At 42.6% G+C, this 17711-nt stretch overlaps 1 long non-coding RNA gene across 1 annotated transcript in view; it reads left to right on the top strand.

The window, feature by feature from the left end:
• The window catches only part of LOC120405409, a 64225-nt gene extending 47942 nt beyond the window's left edge, over nt 1-16283 (top strand). Inside the window, exons 2-4 of the long non-coding RNA XR_005598565.1 lie at nt 11537-11702; nt 15283-15423; nt 15899-16283. This is a non-coding gene — a long non-coding RNA (uncharacterized LOC120405409). The remainder of the gene's footprint in view (nt 1-11536; nt 11703-15282; nt 15424-15898) is intronic.
• Nucleotides 16284-17711: the final 1428 nt, after the last annotated feature.

A 17711-nucleotide genomic window follows, 5' to 3' on the forward strand; every position in this document is an offset into this window, starting at 1 on the left:
CAGAAAGAGGAAGTATGTTCATCTGTCTAACATAGTTCACATGTAAATTAAGCATTGTAAGTCAACAGAATGGAAACGTCATTTACATCCGAAGAATGGATGTGAAGACAACATGGAGTCAGCACATCAAGGGATAAACCACAGGGGGTCATCCTGACTCAGGTGGAAAACAATGAACTTTCAGGAATATAAGGAGAAGGCAAAAGGACACCCCTTTATTCAGCACCTGAGGAAGTAACTGGGCAGTGCGATTACATTAATGAAAATTGAATCCCAACCTGCCCTGGTTGGAAGCACTATAAAGGACATTTAGGTGAGATAAGATTGCTTTTAGACAGATGGTTAGCCTAAGTTTGTTGTTGTTCCTATTATCCTTACTCACTAGCTCTTAAATCTTAGCCTTTGATAATAAGCTTATGATTGTTTTCACTATAAACATATCTCAGTGCTGTGATGTTATATAGGAGCTGATTCTCAGTTGAATCCAACAGGCTGGTGTGTGTACAGTTACCCTGTTATTACTGTGGCTGTTTCAGTGGATCAGTGGCTGAACACCACAGGGGAATGCTTCAGAGGGGTTCAGAGACTGGGGTGTAACTATTGTTAACCTGCAAGGCAACATAAGGGCTGGAAGAGCCCTGAGGAGATTGTCTGGGTGACTAACAGGTTGAAGGTCTCAGGGACACCCAGTTAAGCACAAGCAAGTCTCTCTCTCTTGCTGAAGGTAGGGGGGGTAACAGTGATTCACAATCCTCAGCACCCAGCGAACCATCACACCCTCACGGGGTCATTCTATACTGGCCTATTTGGAAGAGGCACAGATAAACCCTCATGATGCATGACAGGTGCAGAGCCTCCACACCACAGCTCTTTCACTCAGGCTTTGCTCCCCCTGAAGGATGGCACTGCAAGAATTAAATGGTGTGGAAAGCTGAGTCTTCCTCTGCACCTGCTTGCTCAGAAGTGGAAGAGGTTTTCACAATGGCAAGTGGATAATAATCTCTCTCAGCACTCTGCTTCCATGTCAACTAGCTTAGACTATCTGAAGTACTTAGCATTTATGGGCCTAATTCTCTTTTATGCTAAAGCCCCTTTATACCACTCTGGCAGCATAAAGGGACTTTAAAGTGGATGCCAGAGCAGTGCAAAGGGACCTTAGTGTAAATGAGGATGAGATTCTTAGGCTTTTCTTGAGTCAGATTGTCTAGCATAGTGTGGACGTTCGGCACTGCTCTGCCAGCATAATGTGTGCCCAGAACAGCTTAACCTGCCCATGGAAAGATCTCTGCAGTGAAAGAGAGATCCTTCAGTGGTACCATCTTTATTTTCTTTTTCTTATTGAATAAAACAAGCCACTGTTCATTAGGATTGTGAATAGCCTGGATGATGGTGGCATGCTATAGTGGTAGCATAGCAGACAAGGTTTATTTCTTTATTGAAAGGGCTTTTCTACCATTCAAGAAGACTCTTTGAACCTGCACATGCCTATCAAAGTAATCACTCTCCAAAAGATAACTGCATAAGTGGTGTGCACTATGTATACAGCAAGGTTATTACAATGTTCTCATGCCATGAGAAAATGACTGCTTACTATCAGCTGGACAGCAAGAGTCTATTATAGTTGCTATAGCAAATGAAATATGGAGAAATCATGCAACCCTTGCAATGAACAAAAACAACTTTACGCTAAGTAAGTTTTGGTACCTCGCGAGACTGATAATCTCCTGATGAAATATAATTGTTAATTATTAACAAAACAGGCAAGGAGAAATCTAAAAACCCATGAATATGAAATTAACTCATGTTTAAATTTGAGACATTTTAGTTTTCTCCAGCATGAAAGTTCCTCTTTAATGTCTTATTGGCATTTAGTTAAAAGCCCCATTAACTGATGTTTAATATACCATACTAGCAACAAAGAAATCATTTACAATCAAGACATTATCTCCAAAAGAAAATGTAAAATGAAATATGCATTAGACAGAGACTCTCACAGCTTTCTTTTCAATATCTGGTTCATCAAAGGGAATGTACTCAAAATACAGTTTATAAAATAGAGCTCAGCAGTCCACAAGGGATGATGTAAAGCATAAAATTTCAGCATGATGGGCAGGGGAATTAAACCAGCCATTCACATTAACAATAATGAGTTTTCATCATCTATGTATTCCACTGAAACTTTTCTTGCTCTCAGAATAAAACTTAAGCAGAACTTGAGTGAAGCAAAGGCCTTTTACTCAGCCCTGTAAGTGGCTTGTTCAATGTCACACAAGAAGTCAGTGGAAGAGCTAGGAATAGAATCCAGTTTTCCAGAGTCCCAGTACTATGGCTTACTCCCAAGATCATACTTCCCCCATATATAACTACACCTCTACCCCGATATAACGCTGTCCTCGGGAGCCAAAAAATCTTACCGCGTTATAGGTGAAACTGCGTTATATTGAACTTGCTTTGATTCGCCGGAGCACGCAGCCCCGCCTCCCCGGAGCGCTGCTTTACTGTGTTATATCTGAATTCTTATTATATCAGGTTGCATTATATCGGGGTAGAGGTGTATATAGACACATATTGTATCTGCGTGAGTTTTCCTGCAACAGTTTAAGGGTATTCCATAAAAGTTCTTCACATCTACTTTAAAAACCTTTTTGCAGGTTTCAGGGGTGTTCCATTCATTTTTTTTTCTAGATATGCTCTATGATATCTGATTCCTCCTGATTATCATTCTATAGCTCTTTCTCAACAGGTCAAACAGCAGGAAGCAGCTTATCATCATAATCACTTAACTCTAGTATGGTGCATTTCTTTCATTAAGGAGACATAAACACAAGACTTCCTGGTACTCAACTTAAGCACACTTTCTAGCTGATAATTACCAGAAACAACAGGGTTCTAAATAACAGCAATTCTGTGTGCATTTAATAGTGCTGTGCTAGGCTGTCACATATTGAAATTAACACTGAAAGAGTAAATATTTCAGGTACTGGGATGTTCCAAATAGATTTAAACAGTTCCATGAATTGTGAATGCAGGATATTCTGTCAGCAGTTTTGTTCTCTGTAAGTAAATATCCACATATATTATGTACTATGCTGCCTGAGAGGCAGAGGGAAATTAGTTTTACGTTTCCTTTCACTTTCTAATCAATGGGGACATTCTTTACTTGGTTTTTTGTTTCAGATGATTTGTTTTATTAACCAGTCCCTGCTGCAGTTACAGATCTTTTCCAGATGGCTTTCAACTCTGGTCTTCCTATACCTACAGTAATGTGCTCCTGTACTGGGCACAATATGAATGCGGAGTTTGAGGGGCATACAGATATTTCTAAGAGGATTATAAAAACTCTAAGCAAGGAGAAGAGCTACTTAACTTGGCTCTAATCCCTAACTGTTCCATTAACTGTTAACCCAGGGTGGGACTACTCAGGGAGAACAGGTGTTTAAAAAGCCAGTTTCTAAGAGACCAGAGGAGCTAATGAACATGAACAGCAAACAGGCGTTTTGCAAGGGAGTTTAGAAAGGGTGCATGAGAGCCAGTTACACCTAACATTCTCTAAACTTAGGCAATAATCATCCCTCTAACCCCCTCCCCACCAACAGAACAAAACAAAACACAAACATAATAAAATCTACAGGAATAAAAAGAATCCACATGGTTCCAACTGCATTACTGACCAAACTCTTTAGGTCAGAACCCCTTCTCCCTAAGTCCGAAGCCTGTTTTCCTTTGTCGTCTTAGATGCAATGCCAGAAGCAGATAGGGAGAGGGTGTCTTTGGGTGTTTGCCCCCGCTTTATGTAGTATTTTAGGCTCTCTTTCAAAAGCATTTCCAGCTAAGAAGCAGGAGACAGGCATTCTGATGAAGGAAGGAGGCTCCATGCTGTTTCTTTGCTAAGGTGCGGATCTCTTTGCCACTGACCCATTTCTTTCCAAAGAATGGCCACTTGGTAGGCAATGGCCCATCAGCTTTGTTGACACCTGGCTAGGGTGTCAGCTTGCCCTTTGTCTTTGAGAAATTGGTTTAACCACTCCCCAGACTTATCTGGAAAACTTACTTCATTCATGATTTCAGCTTATGTTTATATCTTTACATATAATGTCACTATATGCATTTTAACTTGCTATTACTGATCAGCAAGTTATGAGTTTTCAAATGATACCTCCAAAGGCATGCCTTCTACGAAGATTATTTCAATAATGTGTATAGTGTGAATACAGGGGTGCATTCCGACACAGGGTGGAAGATCCCAACAAGGAGGTGGAACCTACTCTTGCCATTAGCAGAGCAGGACTGCAGCCAGGATTGCAGTCTGTCTGGGGGAAAGGATTCCTTTACCTTTTGCAGAGATTCCAGATGCTCTGTTGAGCAGAATACTTGGGTTCTAAAGCATGCATAATTGAGACCTCTACAACAGCAAGATTCTCTCCTGATTGTATATGTTAGTAATGTACATAATGCAAAATTGAGATAATGCATAAACAACTCTACAGCAATTCCTCGTTTCCTGCTCTATGTATGTTGTGCTATAGCTTTTTGCTATATCTTTTCCTTAAAATAACAACCACAGTGAGCACCCCGTCATTTAGTAACATAATACATTGTGCTATCTGCTGCTAAAAATTCCTTCCTTCTCTCCTCTTAATGTTCAGTCTCAACAGAAGTTGGTGCTGAAATCTCTAAGGAGGCATGTTATGTATTTTATGTCAAGGAAACTTTTACAGCTGTAGGAATTACCAGTTCAGCTGGGTAAATCGGAGGTTTGGGAGCATCAGGATCATGGGTACCCTAGGTTGTGGATCTTGAGAGAGTCCAACATAAAGAGATACCTCATTCATTATGCAAGCAGCAAATGTCCAGGCACTTTCATTAAATAGCCCAAAGCAGCTCTGAGTATTGTGTCCAGAGCTTGTGATCCTTGAATGGTACTTAGACATGTACCTAATCTCTCACACAAATAGATGGGTTGTGGGATTTTTGTTTGTTTGTTTGATGTGTTTTGTTTAAGGTGTAGCATGAAATATTACTGATACAAATTCAAACACAGTATACTTTGTTCCAGTGACACACATCCAACACAGCCTATTTCTAGAGAGATTACCAGGAACAATGCTGATCATATGCTAACGAAGCTGTCATACCAACCGCTAGTATGAACTGTAAGACCAAATTTACTGAAACATTATTGTGAGCTAAATATAGAGTATGTGGCCATGAAGACCTCTATTCAGATTGTATAGGATGACTGAGCATTGTGGATAATAGTTTCTATTTTTATTTATTTATATAGCAGCAAAGGTGTATGTGATGTTTTACTGTTGATTAGAAGACAAGGTCCCTGCTCCAAGGAGCTTAAATGACGTCAGGAGTTAAAATAGAGTAATTTCTATTGCCTAGACAAATCATAATGTGTATAGCTTTTTCTGTTTAATGTATTTTTTCGACCTTATTATTCTGTGGGACCTCAAATTACAATCTGGTACCTGTTCCTGGAGAGCAGAAGCTTTTCACAGTGTAGACTCGCATAGTAAAATATTGCTGAAACTTAAGATGTCCTAGAAGCACATTGCACCTGGGACCAATTTATGGCTTTAAGCCACTGGCCAGATTGTGGGTGTGTGGGGAAGAGAAGCTGAGCAGCACCTGGAGTTTCAGATTTTGGCTGACTCAGTGATAAATCCCCCTGAGACCAACTGGGAGCACACACTGAGTGGAAGCTCTACCACCCTTGGAAAGGGTGCAGAGTGAGCTCTATCTCTGAACTGTGCCAATGCCACTTTGTGGAGCCAAGCACCAGCAGCACAGTCTAGCAGTAACCTATAGCAGTGCCTGTACTCTTCATCAGTTGTGACTGAGCCCTGCACAGAGGCACAAGTGTGCAGGGAGGGGCCTTGAGCCCCCTCATCCACTTTTCACTTCTGAAATGTCCTAACCTTGCTCATTGTCTCTCCCTAAACTACTACCTCCGTCTGAGAGATTTGTAGTTTCCATGACTTTCTCAGGCCTTCAGAGTTACAGCTGTCCCATCAGGGAGCAGACAAAGCACCTTCTGTCTTCTGCTACCAATCACAACTAAGCAACAGAGCTAAAATTTTATATAATAAGTATCAAATACTCACAGGAAGCCATTTATGATCAATCCCAAGAGTACAAAAAATCATTAAAATTTTGAATAAAAAAGTTAAGAACATTGCAGTCTGCAATAATTCACCATAAATTATTGCTTTACTAGTGTTTACACCTCATATAATATGTTTACACCACATGTAATATAGCACTGAACCCTTCAAGAACCAAATGTTTCACTGACCCTTCTAATGAGTGACAAGCAGCCAAAATGAAGCACACAGTGAAAATTAGTGGAGGAAAAAAGTTATAGTGATGGGAGATTATCCTCAGCATATACAACGCTTCATACATCTGGAGTTTCAAGAGTTCTTGTGTGTACAATTAACTGTAAAAAATAAGATAACCCCAGACTTAGAGGTATGCTGAAACTGAAAAGAATGACAATATGCATATGCATTTTCCTTAGGCACAGCTGATAGGTCTGAGAACATGCAGTGTAACCCAGTCAATTCAAATTAACACAGTGCTAATTGCTGACACAGAAATTGAACACTTAAACCTACTGTAAATAATGGGCCAGACCCTCATTTGGTGTAAAATGGCAACGCTCCATTGACTTCAATGGAACTGTGCCAATACCAGCCCAAGGATCCTGCTGTACAAAGGTCTTTAGACGCATTTTTAAAAGTATCATCATGCAACTTAAAAAGAATGAAAAATGGACTAGTGTAGAAAATTATTATGAGATTTATAAATTATCTCCATCCCTTTGTGGTATATGGATGATACAGTTTAATGAAATGTGACACCTTCTTCCATAAGGTACTTTGGAAAGCAGCTGGGATAATAAAGGTATTGTTTCAGCAGCTCTCTCATCACCCCAGCTTTTAGTAATAAAATACAGCAGCTAATCAGATGTTACTTTAGAAGACTAGTGTAACCAAGGCCAAGGAGATCACCTAGGTCCCTGTGTGCAGGTAACTCAGGGAGGCGCACACTGTTCCTGGTAGGGAGGGGGAACCAAAGGCATACTCAGAGTCTGCCAGGCAACCCAGAGGGAGAGAGGAGAGAGACTATTTAGAACAACAGGGGCCCTGTTGGCTTGGGGGGAGGATTGCAGGCATGCCTGCTCAGAGGAGGGGGCACAGTCAAAGGATTGACAAGGGAAAGTCAGGGAAGAAGAGCTAGCCTGACCAATAGGAAATGAGATGCCCTCTCTTGGGAGCCCTATGTGGGGTGGGAGAGAAGCCATTTTGGGAGTAGTCTGGAGCCAGCCACAGAAAGGGAAGGGCTGGCTGTATGGTGAACCCCAAACCTGCATGCAGGGTGTGACACTGCACCCCATATTCTTCATAGTGATATTATTATAATATGATTATAACATAATTGACATATTTTATGCAAAATGGGTCATGTAAGGTGTCATTGGAAAAATTATGATTCGCTGACTATGATTATCCTATTTGTATGCATGTATCATTTTTGTATCTGAAGTTATGAATATTGACTATACATCTGTACTTCAAATGTAGGTACATCTGGGTAACGCTCAATAGATAAAATGGTTTTAGTCTAGAGATCTGGTTGGGAAGGGCCTATTCAGGGCAATGAACCATTAGGCTTCGCCAAAGGCCTATTGTTTTCCCTATCTCCCACCTTGTGAGCCTTCCTGAGAACACTCCAGGCAGCCTGTAAGTAATGGCTTCTGTGACTCTCCAAGCACATGTGACCAGGCCACATGATTCTGGACTCCATCTTGGGATATCAGTATTTTTTTTCACAAACTGGTCTGGGAACCAAGTTTCGAAACAAAGGGTTCCCGACATATGCTTAAATTCTATAAGGCACAGAGTATCATCATCATCATTTGGTGGTGATGGGGGACTTCAACTATCCAGATATATGTTGGGAAAATAACACCGCGGGGCACAGATTATCCAATAAGTTCTTGGACTGCATTGCAGACAACTTTTTATTTCAGAAAGTTGAAAAAGCTACTGGGGGAAGCTGTTCTAGACTTGATTTTAACAAATAGGGAGGAACTCATTGAGAATTTGAAAGTAGAAGGCAGCTTGGGTGAAAGTGATCATGAAATCATAGAGTTTGCAATTCTAAGGAAGGGTAGAAGGGAGTACAGCAAAATAGAGACAATGGATTTCAGGAAGGCGGATTTTGGTAAGCTCAGAGAGCTGATAGGTAAGGTCCCATGGGAATCAAGACTGAGGGGGAAAACAACTGAGGAGAGTTGGCAGTTTTTCAAAGGGACACTATTAAGGGCCCAAAAGCAAGCTATTCCACTGGGTAGGAAAGATAGAAAATGTGGCAAAAGACCACCTTGGCTTAACCACGAGATCTTGCATGATTTAAAAAATAAAAAGGAGTCATATAAAAAATGGAAACTAGGTCAGATTACAAAGGATGAATATAGGCAAACAACACAGGAATGCAGGGGCAAGATTAGAAAGGCAAAGGCACAAAATGAGCTCAAACTAGCTACAGGAATAAAGGGAAACAAGATGACTTTTTATCAATACATTAGAAGCAAGAGGAAGACCAAGGACAGGGTAGGCCCACTGCTCAGTGAGGAGGGAGAAACAGTAACAGGAAACTTGGAAATGGCAGAGATGCTTAATGACTTCTTTGTTTTGGTCTTCACTGAGAAGTCTGAAGGAATGCCTAACATAGTGAATGCTTATGGGAAGGGGGTAGGTTTAGAAGATAAAATAAAAAAAGAACAAGTTAAAAATCACTTAGAAAAGTTAGAAGCCTGCAAGTCACCAGGACCTGATGAAATGCATCCTAGAATACTCAAGGAGCTAATAGAGGAGGTATCTGAGCCTCTAGCTATTATCTTTGGAAAATCATGGGAGACGGGAGAGATTTCAGAAGACTGGAAAAGGGCAAATATAGTGCCCATCTATAAAAAGGAAAATAAAAACAACCCAGGAAACTACAGACCAGTTAATTTAACTTACTTCTGTGCCAGGGAAGATAATGGAGCAAGTAATTAAGGAAATCATCTGCAAACAATTGGAAGGTGGTAAGGTGATAGGGAATAGCCAGCATGGATTTGTAAAGAACAAATTGTGTCAAACCAATCTGATAGCTTTCTTTGATAGGATAACGAGTCTTGTGGATAAGGGAGAAGCGGTGGATGTGGTGTACCTAGACTTTAGTAAGGCATTTGATATGGTCTTGCATGATATTATTATTGATAAACTAGGCAAATACAATTTAGATGGGGCTACTATAAGGTGGGTGCATAACTGGCTGGATAACCATACTCAGAGAGTAGTTTATTAATGGTTCCCAATCCTGCTGGAAAGGTATAACAAGTGGGGTTCCGCAGGGTTCTGTTTTGGGATTGGCTCTGTTGAATATCTTCATCAATGACTTAGATGTTGGCATAGAAAGTACGCTTATTAAGTTTGCAGATGATACCAAACTGGGAGGGATTGCAACTGCTTTGGAGGACAGGGTCATAATTCAAAATTGGACAAATTGGAGAAATGGTCTGAGGTAAACCGGATGAAGTTTAATAAAGACAAATGCAAAGTGCTCCACTTAGGAAGGAACAATCAGTTTCACACATACAGAATGGGAAAAGACTGTCTAGGAAGGAGTATGGCAGAAAGGGATCTAGGGGTTCTAGTGGACCACAAGTTAAATATGAGTCAACAGTGTGATGCTGTTGCAAAAAAAGCAAATGTGATTCTGGGATGCGTTAACAGGTATGTTGTGAGCAAGACACGAGAAGTCATTCTTCCGCTCTACTCTGCGCTGGTTAGGCCTCAACTGGAGTATTGCGTCCAGTTCTGGGCACCGCATTTCAAGAAAGATGTGGAGAAATTGGAGAGGGTCCAGAGAAGAGCAACAAGAATGATTAAAGGTCTTGAGAACATGACCTACGAAGGAAGGCTGAAAGAACTGGGTTTGTTTAGTTTGGAAAAGAGAAGACTGAGAGGGGACATGATAGCAGTTTTCAGGTATCTAAAAGGGTGTCATCAGGAGGAGGGAGAAAACTTGTTCACCTTAGCCTCTAATGATAGAACAAGAAGCAATGGGCTTAAACTGCAGCAAGGGAGATTTAGGTTGGACATTAGGAAAAAGTTCCTAACTGTCAGGGTAGTTAAACACTGGAATAAATTGCCTAGGGAGGGTGTGGAATCTCCATCTCTAGACATACACGGCGAGTTTCATACCCATGTGGTGCTCGGGCACCAGCAATATTCAGAACCAGGGACCCAGCTCCAGCAATATGTGGAGCCAGGTGCCCCCCCCATACCTGCGGGCCCCCCCACGCCTCCCCCGAGTGTTCCGCAGCCCTGACTTGCTGCCCCCAGGCCCTGCCCCCCGCTCGTCTTTCCCGGGCCCAGGAGCAGAGAATCACTGATTGTCTCTTCCCTGAGCAGATCCATGTTGCCTCCCAGCAACTGCTGCTGCAGGGTCCTAGTGCCCCCCAGTTCCACGGCCAGGACAGACTGACTCTGAGCCTGCCCTACCCCTCAAACACTTCCCTTTTCCGGCAGGACCCTCCAGCAGCGCAGGGGGCCCCCCCTTTGCCCACAGTCACCGCTCCTGCCCCATGCAAGGAGGCAGCCCCATCCCTCACCCCCAGTGAGGCTACAGTGACAGTGTGCTGCTGGGGGGCAGAAAAGGGGGGCTCCTCCCCCAGAGCTTGCTGCTGCTGGCAGGGAAAGGGCTGGGGGGAGTCCTCCTCTCTGGCCCCTCTCCCAGAGCATCCTGCTTGCACCCCAAACTCATCCCCAGCTCTGCCCCACCCCAGAACCCCCCCACCGCACCCTCAACCCTCTACCCTATTCCTGAGCACCTCCAGCCCCCCAAACACCTTATCCCCAGTCCCAGCCAGAGCCCTCATCCTGCCACACCCTGACCCTCTGCCTGAGCCCCAAGCCTCTCCAGCCCCCCAAACACCTTATCCCCAGTCCCAGCCAGAGCCCTCATCCCGCCGCACCCTGACCCTCTGCCTGAGCCCCAAGCCCCTCCAGCACCCCAAACACCTTATCCTCAGTCCCAGCCAGAACCCTCACCCCCTACACCTCTATTTTTGCCCTGAGCCCCTCCCACACTCCAAACCCCTTATCTGCAGCCACACCCCACAGCCTTCATCCCTGTACCCCATCCCTCTGCACCCCTCCCATCCCCAAACTCCCTCCCAGAGCCTGCATCCCAATCCCCAGCCTAGGGTCTGCACCCCAGACCTCCTCCCTCACCCAAACTCCCACCCAGAGCCTTGGGCAGGTGGGGGGTGGAGTTTGGGGGCAGGGCGGAGTTTGGGCAGGGGCGGGTTCTGGGCACCACCAAAATTTCTACAAACATGCCACCCATGTCTCTAGACAGTATTTGGTCCTGCCATGAGGGCAGGGGACTGGACTCGATGACCTCTCAAGGTCCCTTCCAGTCCTAGAGTCTATGAATCTATTAATCTGTTGTTCTTCACTCCCCACACAAGAAGAGTCCTGGAACCACATGAGGAACAAGAACTGAACTGGGGAAAATGCTGGATCCAAGCTAAAAAGACTTCTAGCCTGTGTATGAAGACCTGAGAAACCCAAGCTATAAAGCTAATACAGCTTGTGCCTTAAGAATCTACAAGTCTGCCTGTACCATCAGTGAGGGTGAGAATCTGCTATTCATATCCAGTATATCTAGTATATTAAGCTTAGGTTGCGTTTTTGTTTATTTTCTAGGTAATCTGCTTCAATCTGTTTGCTATCACTTATAATCACTTAAAACCTATCTTTTGTTGTTAATAAATTTATTTTATGTTTTAATCTAAACCAGTGAGTTTGGAGTGAAGTGCATGGGAATCTTAGCTCAGAAAGGCTCTCCACATTAGGGGTGGGGGAGGATTCTATGAGCTTATGCTGTACAGTTCCCTGTTCAGCACAAGATGCTCCAGAGAGGGGTTTATGCTCCAGAGAGGGGTTGTGCTCCAGAGGGGTTGTGCCTGGGGAACTGAGAGTTACCTTGGCTTTAGCCTTTCTACTGTTGGTTGATGCAGTGGCTTGTCAAAGAGACTGCATGTAACTGCAGCTGGGTGTATTCTTACCTGTGTATATGCTGGTGGAAGTGTAAGACCGGGAGCATAGCTGCAGCTTGTCACAGTAGCACAGTCTGAGAGGGAGCCCAGTCTGGTGGGTCAGAGGGTTCAGTAGTACCCCAGTTCCAGGTGGCACCCTGGGGGAACCTGTCACACAGGGTTCCCCCTGAGAACTGGCCTCTGGGGACCTGGAAGCAATATCCCTCAGTTTGGACCTTCCCTCTTCAAGGTGACTCTCAGGTTGTAGAATTTTGTTGGGAAAATCCACCTTCCTCCCCACTCTAGCTAGGCTGAGTTAATCCTCCAGCTCCCCAAGTAAAATCATTCACCACCTGGCCAGCTCTGCTCCGGCTGCTAGTCCAGGGCTGCCACCTGCTGTGAGTGTTCCTGAGCCTGCGTTGGAGGCTAAATTTTGGATTTTTAGTACAGTTTTGTCATCTGCACCCAGAACCCCACCCCTCTTTATGGTGAGGAGAAATCCTGGCAGCAGAAACAGCCTGACTGCTGCATGAAGAGGATGCCTGCCAGCAGTGATCATCGGTAATGCTAAGATTATGTTACAGACATCATGGAAGTCATGGATTCTGTGACTTCCAGAGACCTCTATGACATTTTCCACTTCAACCTCTCAATTAGCACTGTTATTACACAGTGGTGAGAGAAAGGGTCAACTGGTGTGTTAGCCCTTAGGCAAGGCCCACACCACCCTCAAGTACCTGTCCCCACCCTCTCTCAACTCACTGGGCTTTGGAACCCATGTCCCCTGCCTAGTGAGTGCCATTTAGTTGAGGGTGAGTCCCTCAATTGGGAAATGCCAAGTACAGTTCTGCTGCCCTTGATTCACACAACAAGGATAACAACCCTTTATTACTCCTGCCCCAGAAACAGGGAGACTGGGGATCCCACACTAGCCAAAAGTGACCATTTGGACAAGCAATCCCATCATGCTGAGCAACTAGGCAGGGTGGGTGTCAGGGGAGAGCTCATTCAGACTCTGCTTACAACCTAACTAATGCCTCTTGAGAAGATGGATTTACTGCACCAATGGGAGAACCCCTCCTGTTGCTGTAGTAAGTGTCCACAATGAAGTGCTACAGCCACACAGCTGCAGCCTTAGTGTACTATGAAAGCAAGAATGTACCACTTTCTGTTTTTACTATAGCTTCTGTCTTGAGACCAAGGTATGAGATTTTAGGTGCCTCATTCTTTGGCACTTAATAGTAAACTACAGTTTGATGTTTTCAGTATTCTGTGATATGATTGGCAGAAATTCCCAACATTCCTCTGCCCATTTACTGCCTTCAAAACCAAAATGATGGGGAAAGCTAAGCCAATCCCCAAAAAGATTTAAAACTTAAAGATATTCATCACCCAGATGCTTTTAATTTGTGCTGGGCAAGCTTACTTTTATGACAAATATTGTAGTGAGAAATTATTTATGAATATTTTGTCAACTTCAGAATAGAATTACACTTACTGTATTTACATCCCAATTTATTAGATTTTCATTAACGTCTGTACAAAACATGTTTTATTCATAGGAATCCCATTCTGAAAGCAATTTTTCAGACAATAGCTAAGTTTGTTCAGTCACAAAATTAAATTCAGGAATGAAAAAATTTCCATTTGACTTAATATTCAAAGGAATGCTTCCAGGGAATAGTACACGGACAATCCATTCACTGAAATTTGTTAACAAAACATTTGTTGAAGAATAGCAGACAAATCAGCAAAAATTGAAGTCTATTCCATAGACAATTCACAAACAGAAAAAAGGATTCCATTTGTTAAATTAATTGTTCATTGTGAATTGTTCACCAGCTCCATTAAGCAAGTGCTGTAGCAGGGACTGAGATACAGGGTGTCAGCACACTCAGGTACAGCAGTGGCTAACATAAGTGGTGTGTGCTGGCACCAATAATGGAAGGGAGAGAGGTGGAAGCTGCTGCTGAGAATGGCTACCTAACTCTACTGGCCAGAGTTGCCTCAGAGATCAAGCAGTACTAGAGGGAACTGCTGCTCAGAGCAGAACAGTGGCCTATGAGAAAGGCACCACCTGGTTGGTAGAGAGAAGCTAGCAGGAAAAGGGAGTTACTATTTCTGGCTAGAAAATCTGCCCTCTGTAATATTTACTTCCTTTGTGTTCCAGAAAGAGACTACAATTGTAATCACAGTAGTCCGCTTTCCATTTCAGTTTTACAAAGAGGAATCTGGCTTCAAGCTTTGTTCTCTAATATTCTTTTACAATCCTGTTCTCTAGTACCCCAATCTAGTACCTGGCAACGCTTACAAACATGGTAACCTTACGTATGGGAACAGTCCCACTGAAAGACTGATTGAGCATCATCAGCCCATGTGTAAGGTAGCTCATGTGCACAAATGTTTTGCAGGATTGAAGGCTATCATTCTGCTGCTTTGTTAAACATCTCCTTGAACTGTTTATGGAATTATTATGGTAGGTTTCCTACAAGGTGACAATATTTGCTTTCTTAGTCTTTTTGTCTAGCACTTTTTTATATATCTACTCATCTAACTCTTATCTACCAGTTGACAGTTAACTGCCTAAATACATGTGTAGGAAACATTTCTTATCTTATGGCTGTTTCTTAGCAATGTCTCTCATCATTTAGCACTAATGAGTACTATCTCCCACCTGTGGAATTCAGAGGCCACCCAGTGTTTGTGCTGGAGGCTCCAGAATTAAGCTACACCCTTCAGCTCAGGCCACCAGAAGAGTTCTTCCAAAGTGGCATTTATCAGCATTGAGATGACGGCTTGATAAAATTTGCAAATAACCTTAAGGAAGTTATGTGTTCAAGTCTTCTTGAAGAGAAAGTTTCAGTTGTTATAAATTCTGTTCCAGGGTGGATTGAATGAAGAGCGAAACTAGTAACAGACAGAAAATTATTGTCAGGAGGGAGCTCCTTTCAGCTGGGATTGAAGACTAGCCAACCCAGCTTCAAGACAAATTAATGAATTTACCTAGTAGGACTATCTGAATGGCCAGCCTGCCTGATTGACTGAAGGGAACCAGCAGGCCTGCTTTTAAGTTCAGCAGCAGGTCCCTGATTTATGCCTGCAACTGCAATGACTACTGTGCAGGCCTTGCGCCTGTCCTGCTCCAATCCTGCTTCTCTGCTTACTCCCAACTCCAGCTCCGACCCTGGCTCAACTTCTGGTTCTTGATTCTCGCTCTGACCCTCAGCTCCACTTCCGAGCTGCTGACTCTGGCTCCAACTACTAGGCCTCACACCTGTTTTAGCCATTAGGCCTGACTGCCCGCTCATAATGATCAGGTAAGAAATTTCTCATTCTGCTGCACAGCTTCTCCTCTCATTCATTACTAATGGGAAATAGTGAGCAGTGAATCACAAAAATAGAGAGAGAAGCAGAGTTTTCATTCTTATTAGAGTAATAGACAGAAATAGAATTTCCCCTGCATATAGCTTTGTCATTTAAATAAATTATATGGAAACCAGCCCAGTAATTCCTGCCTATCAATGGATGCCTCGGTAGAGGAATGGAAACCTACTTTGTAAATCTTCTTCAGATGAGGTGCATATACTTTTCCTCAAAATGCCAGTAGGACCGTTACTCTTTCTTCATAAATAGTAGCCCAGATGCCTAGCATACCAACTGATGCAGGATTTTTACATCTTGCTGGCAGCAACTTTGGAACCCAAAGGCCCTAGCATTTTGAATAGAAAGAAATGAACAGGAACAATTGGTGTGTGTGCTTCATATGCTTGAGATATATCTTTGGAATTCCAGGTATGCTCATTTATGCCACAACCTTCCAAAGGCATGCTGAGGATTGGAATCATATGAAAGGAGAACTATTTCCCAGTTATTTGGGGAAAGAAGAACTAACCTTCAATGGACAGGTTTCTGGAGCTATAAGAATAACTTTACTCATGACCACAGTAGTGGGGTTCTTCTTTGGACAGAGAAACTAATTCCAAACCCCTTTCTTTTGGAGACAATGGCAACTAGAAAGGCAAACTGGAGTCTTGTCCAATCTGCCATTCTGATTAATCTTGATATTTTGTTGATACTCAGCTGGGGAGTCTTATATACACACCTAAAGAATGCTGCTTGAGATGTTACTTACTTTTCTATGGTGCTTGGTTGTAAGACTCCAGTTGAGCATCTTGGAAAAACTCTAGTGAAGCTGAGCTCACCAGAACGTTTCAGTTATAATAATAACTTGTATTACAGTAACATCTGGAGTCTAGGGCCCTATTGTGTTCGGCATTGTATAAATAAAGAAATGGTTCCTGCCCCAAAGAACTTTTTGTTTCCCTTCACACTAGAAATATAATTTGACCTGATCAATGACTGAAAATTCCTGGTTGACTACTGTCTAGATCAGGGGTCAGCAGCCTTTCAGAAGTGGTGTGCCGAGTCTTCATTTATTCACTCTGATTTAAGGTTTTGCATGCCAGTAATACATTTTAACGTTTTTAGGTCTCTTTCTATAACTCTATAATATATAACTAATCTACTGTTGTATGTAAAGTAAATAAGGTTTTTACAATGTTTAAGAAGCTTCATTTAAAATTAGATTAAAATGCAGAGCCCCCTTCCCCCCGGACCAGTGGCCAGGACCCAGGCAGTGTGAGTGCCACTGAAAATCAGCTCGTGTGCTGCTTTGGGAAGGTGTGCCATAGGTTGCCTACCCCTAGTCTAGATAAACAGAATGTATTGATGAGAGTTTTGGAGAAACCCTATTGAACTACCCTTCTCTTCCAATGCCAGGCTATAAACTGTAGATCATTCAGTTCCAGATGAAGGAGTCCCTGCTTCAAGGTAAAAAGGGTAAATGGGATGACATAGAAATTACAGGGCCTGTCAGTTTGACATTAATCCCAGGCAAGATAATGGAGGAGCTGATACGGGATTTGATTAAAAAAAATTAAAGGCAGCATTATTTTTATTATCCTAACAGCATGGGTTTATGGAAAATAGATCCTGTCAAACTAGTCTGATACTTTTTTATGATATTAAAGTTTGGTTGATAAAGGTAATAGTGTTGATGTAATAGATTTAGATTTCTGCAAAGTATTTGACTTGGAACCACAAGAGATTTTGATTAAAAACACTAGAATGACATAAAATGGAGATGGCACACATTAAATGGATTAAAAGCTGACTAACATCATTTATGTTTGGATACTAAAAATGTAATTGTAAATGGGGAATTATCATTGAATGGGTATGTTACTAATGAGGTCCTGCAGGGATCAGTTCTTTGCTCTATTTAACATTTTTATTAATGACCTGGAAGAAAACAAAATCATCATTAATAAAGTTTGCTGATGAGACAAAAATTGGGGGAGTGGTAAATAATGAGGAGGACAGGTCACAGATACAAATGTATATATCTAGGAACAAAGAAATGCGTCCATACTTATAAGAGAGGAGATTGTATTCTGGGAAGCAGTATTCTGAAAAAAGATTTGGGGGTCGTGGTGGCTAATCAGCTGAACATGTACGGGGGTATGATGCTGTGGCCAAAAGGACTAATGAGACCCTTGGATGCATAAACAGGATTCTTGAGCAGGAGTAGAGAGATTATTTTTAC

Source organism: Mauremys reevesii, linkage group 1, assembly GCF_016161935.1.
Source record: "Mauremys reevesii isolate NIE-2019 linkage group 1, ASM1616193v1, whole genome shotgun sequence".
NCBI lineage: Eukaryota > Metazoa > Chordata > Testudines > Geoemydidae > Mauremys > Mauremys reevesii.